Raw genomic sequence first — 6,080 nt, forward strand, 5'->3', positions numbered from 1 at the left:
CGTGATCCCTGCGCGCTCCAAGTTTCAAAAAACTATTACTGCAAACCAATCAAAGTAATTCTTAATTGTTTTTGACGATGGTATTAATTCACTTTTTTATGGCAGACACCGTATACTAATAGATTCAACTGAAACAAGTGTTGGGAATACTTGTTTTTCGTAGCAAACAATAAAAATAATTCAACACGTCAACAGTTTGCACATGACATCATTAGTACATCCCCTTATCACATTTGTCCACATTTGTTGAGAAAGAGTTTGGCTATTGCTGTGTTTTTTTTTAACTAATAAAGTCAACCAGATATCCTTTAAAATGGTTCACAGGCAGAGATGGGCAAATACATCAAAATGTATCTTGTTAAAAATACTTGCACATGAAATGTAAATAAAATAAAATACAAAATATTGGTATCAAATATGTATTTAAATGAAATACGGTTTGAAAATGTAAAAATACATTCTATACAGACTGATATCACATTTTAGGCAAAGCAAAACGAGGCAAATTTATCTATATAGCACATTTCAACAAGGCAGTTCAAGACAACATCAAGACAAAATGTAACAGAACATAAGGCAATATAAAAAAGACATTTCAATACAATTAATAGAGATAAATAGAAAATAACAGTAACATAAGTCAGAAAAGTAAAATTTACTGTGCATTTTAATATATTAACTAGTTTTCTCAATATCTGATCCCAAAGGAGCAATATGTGAGAATTTTAGTTTAAAACATTCAAAACCTGTCCTTAAATTCATCTATAAAACATGAAAAAAATAATGGTTTTGATGTTATGTCAAAAATGCCTATGTCATCAAACTGGTCTACATTGGTCTAAGAGGCAAATCTGAGTTTAAACATAAAATGACACATTGAATAAGTATGTCAACAACAAACTCTTAAAGTATTTTATTAGAAATGACATCTTAGCTCTTTCTCACAGCAATATACAAATTACCACCAAAAATAATTAAATACATATTTTAAATACATTTAATTAAAATTCTGTCCATTGCTGTTCACAGGTTTATCCAACTAAATCTAGAAACGCTGGTGCATTTATTTTGGTCTTAATCACATACACAACAGCTACAGAGTAAACTACCACAATTTGTTGCTGATCATATCTACCCTCACTTTTTATTACTTTGGAAAAACACATTGTTTGGATTCACCGAACATGACAGAAATCTATGTTCACAGCTCAATTTGAGTAATATGTCGAGCATTTTGTCTAGATTAACAAATCCAAAATCAAAAGCAAAAAGTCAAACTTTTCAGAGCTGACTTCCCATGTCAAACGATACATGTCTTCTATTTCAATATGCAAACACAACAAAAGCTGGCCCATTTCAAAATAATACATATTATATTACTGGATTATAATTACTGAAGCATTAATGTGTTTGTCACTTTAACTTTGTTGCTGGAAAAGTAGTTTGTAGTTAATTTTAATTATTTTATAGACTGCTCAGTGTATTGTGAATTTCCTCCCACGATCAATAAAGTCTAATTGCTATCTTACCTTAACTTATAACAATACATCATCCTTTAATTGTTGTAAAATAACAAATTAAGTTAAGATAAAGTTATCAAATAAATCCAATGAAGCAAATATTACAATATATCGCTCTGAAATGTAGAAATGTAGTAGAAGTGTACAGCTGATTTCAATTTATTTGAAAACTTTTTTAACATATTATTATTAGAAATAAGCCTTGATTGTTTAAATGCATGATGTAGAAAATTCGCAAATAAAGTAGTGTAAACAGCATGTAAGTTTTGGTGTCTGACAGATAAAGATAAAGCCACAGTAGGAAGAACATAAAAATGTCTCAATGCATTTTAATTGTATGATGATTAAAAGTTACCTACAATATGGAAAAAAAGACACAGAACAATATCATTTAGCCTCTTTAGTATGCCAAACAGTCTTATATACAAGAAGGAAATATAGTCAACACACACACACACACACACACACACACAAAAAAAAAAAAACTTGTAAAAATTTTTTTACAAGTTTTCCCACACATGAAGGCAGCATTCTGCCTCCACACTTGGGAGCAGTCAGTGCAAAGCAAACCAGATTTACACCCACCAAAAATTAAGTAATCACTTTCAGTTGTCAATTTCTTTTGCTGGAGATTTGATCTTTATTTCTGTGTTTTTTTAAGCTGTAAGTGGCTTTAATTGTCAACTGGAACAGCTGGCAGCAGATAGCAGTTCTGTGTGCTGCTTGTGTAGCCAAGAAATCCACTAGAGGGAGACAAAACACCATTTATGATGTCAGTATGCGTGAGTGTGTTCACATGTGCATCAGTATCCTGGTTTTGACCCTATTTTTGATTGCATTCAGGATATGGTGTTTACATGGAACTCAAACAGCCTGCTTTTACACATCCCTATATTACATTTTCACAACTGTATCCAGGTTTCTGATGGTCTATCTGAAGGTGTGTCTCGATTTCTTAAATTAGTCTTTGTTGGTGCGACCTTGTCTGAATGCTAATTTGTCACATCAGAAAAATAAGACAAGAAAAATATGATTTAAACTCAACTAGCTTATCACAGGCTTGTGCGTCGACACTAAGGGACGGAGACATGAAGTGAGGAAAGAGGACGAGCAACAAAGTAGCTTAGGAAGCAGGAATCATCTCTGACATCATCACCACAGGTTGGTGGCGATGACACACACACACACACGGGCAGGCAAGCTGATTGGTTGGATTGGGATAAATGGAGAGAGCGAAAGGAGAGATGAGAGAGGAGTGTTTGAGGAAGTGTTTTGCACTCAGTCTTCTCTCTCCTGCCTGCTCTGCTCAGAGGAGGGATTTGCCCTATCTTCCCTGGCTTAGCACACCATTGTGAAAGCAGTGGGAGGATGGAGAGATGCAGAAGGAGAGAGGGAGAGAGGATGAAAGGGAAACAGCTGCTGCCTTTAAACTGATGTTCTTCTTATCGTGATATGATACAGGACATGTTCAGTGACTCAGCCATCAAAGAGCTGCTTGGAAACAATTATATCCTCAGCTTTATGTGTGTGTGTGTATGTGTGTGTGTGTGTGTGCGGGCATGAGTGGGTGTGCATGTGTAAATTCTGGATGGGAGATGACGTGTTTATTACAGAATATTATGGGCTTGTTTATCTGCAGAAAGTTTTATTTTATAAATAAAATGATGAGATAGTGACAGTCTTGGTTTTCTATCTCATAAATTTGACTTACCATGAGCATTTTTACTTTTGAGCTATTGGAAATAGTCTTCCCATAGGTTCTTGTAATAATGCATTAGAGCTGTGACAATAACCGCATTACTATAATACTGCAGTCATGTGATGCCTTCTGCGGAGTGAAGCCATTACTGTCATCCCTGTAAATTTTATTTTGAAGGGTCAATCTTATGTTGACATCAGTGCATTGATCTATTTATACTGTGGTTCCCAAACTTTTTCTGGCATAAAGGTCAGCACAATAGTATCAGCCAGCCATTTTCGTATATTTATCAGTGCATAAATCATTTTCATTCAACTTACTTTCACTGGCTGGATTACAAACCTTCTGAAAGGGATATGATCATATCGGAGCAAACATTGTAAAGGTAAAATGCTAATGTTAGAGTTAGCAACGTTAGCCTTACCTGCTCAGTTTACTTCTGGACTAACCCCTGCCAATTTTCCAGCAGTTGGGAATTAACAGACAAAACTTTCCTTGGTCTTGAGCATCTGCAGCGTTTATCAGCTGACATGGCTGTACTGTACATTAACTGCCAGAATGACAACTTACTGCTAATTTTAAGTTACTGTTCAGCTATGAGTAGCAGCACTATCACCTGTCTGATTCCTCAAAGGAGCTATGCTGCTCTTATGAGAGTATGCTTCAATAAAGTCAGAGAAAATACAATTATTAAGGCAGTCACAGTAAACTGCCAGCCCACAGGAACATGTTACTTTGTTACTGCGGTGAAAAAACATTATGTTGTTAGCAATATGCAGGATGCATGCTCAAAATGCCACACATTTTAGCAGCATTTAAAATATGATTTGGTTAATGAAGAATGTGATTAATGGTTTGAAATGGCTCTTAATACACTAATTAATATACAGTAACAATTTTCAAACAATATTTGACCGTATTGACCAATAAACTGTGATCAGTTTTAACTGAGTGTTTGCTTGCTTTTAGACAAGTTAACTAAATTAAAATGAGCATTTAATCAACAGGGAATTTAGTCACTGAGAGCATCCCTAGTCAGGGCACGGCCTTGAGTTGCTTTATGGCATTTTCAAAATATTTGATTTAATTTTCTCATTCTCTCTTTTCTCTCTCTCTCTCTCGTTCTCCCCTCCACTTTCTCTCCTTCTTGTCTTTCTGCTTGAGCAGCGTTCACAGCTCCACAGCTTTTTTTTCACACTGCAGATGGCCATAGTGTTACTCCAGAAACACGCACGTACACTCACACACACACACACACACACACACACACACACACACACACACACACACACACACACACACACACACACACGACATTGCTCTTGACAATGGTTTAGCATGCTCTTCACTCAGTTTGCCCTTCTCAGAAAGCATAAGTGTCTCTTGTCCTCAAAATCTCAACTTACTGAAGATCTGTCAACCCGGCCTGGCACTGATCCAATGCTTTGTGTCTTCAAGTTCAGACTGTGTGGCATCAACATTAAACAAACATCACCTGATGAAGGAAAAGTGTTGGCGTTGGTGGATTTTTAGCCATGCTGGTATCATGGCTCTAGGGATGTCAGTGCTAGTTGGTCAGTTGATCCACCACTATGGTGGACAGACTGCATTAACTCTACATTTACTGGATAGATTGGCACAAAATTAGGTACAGACATTCATGATCCTCAGCCAAGAAATCCCAATGTTAGGAGAGATAAAATGGATTGGGGGGTCTACAACAGGTCTGACCAAGCAATCTGGTCAACTAGACATTTAGAACCTGTTCAAATCAGCATGACAGCACACCATGCTCATCCTTAAAAATATTTCTCCACCCAGAGAGGAGAATTAGGTTTTTACTCATTAAAATAAATCATGAACCACAGGTGGCCTATGTAGACTATGACCTCCTGTTAGGCAATTTATTGCAGTGCTTAAAGTAACATTTATAGAATAATTAAATCAGCTTTCTTCAATAAATATAATTCATGATGCTGATTGCTGCAGACTGGTGCTTTAATACAGGTGCATGCATCTCTTGTGTGTAACAGTGAGTCTGTGACAGGTGCTGCTAACTTAAAAACATCAAAAGTTGTGCATTGACAGTATAATATGTGTGTGAGTGATGGAGAGATTAACGGGCGCTAAAAGACTGATTGCTTGAGCAACTTTCACATAAAAACGACTCTGGTCTTTTGTAAACTTGACACTAACAAATTAAACTTCCAGAATATTTCTAAACTGAGATGCAACTGTGAAAGTGGCTATAAATATATATATATAGTTTTGTAAAATATGACTGAATGTGTCTGCTGAATTAAATGGAGGGCAGTAAATTTTGATCTCAAACATTAACTTGAGCAGATAATGAAGTATACACAGTGTTTCATGTTCAGGTACACTGACAGATGTTATGAAACACGTGCGCACACACATACATCGACAAGGAAATGCACATGCACACATGCATTCATCAATGTGCAGCCAAACACTGCACTACAAAAGAAAAACACACACACAGAGACATCAAGGTGTTTGCTGCATGTCTCTGGTGAATGAACACACACACACACACACACACACACACACACACACACACACGCACAAACCTGCAAAAAACAATGCCAGCTGATTTCACAGAGCAGGTGTACACTTGCTCATGGAGGGTTGATAGATAGATAGATAGATAGATAGATAGATAGATAGATAGATAGATAGATAGATAGATAGATAGATAGATAGATAGATAGATAGATAGATAGATAATTAGGACATCAAAGCTGGCAGCAACTCTCCCTCAGAGCCTCATTCTGTCACAAACAGCTGTTATAGCAACATCCAACTGGGACACAAACACACCCGAGCAGAGACACACACTG

The sequence above is a fragment of the Lutjanus erythropterus genome, chromosome 19, assembly GCF_056507025.1.
Source record: "Lutjanus erythropterus isolate fLutEry1 chromosome 19, fLutEry1.hap2, whole genome shotgun sequence".
NCBI lineage: Eukaryota > Metazoa > Chordata > Actinopteri > Lutjaniformes > Lutjanidae > Lutjanus > Lutjanus erythropterus.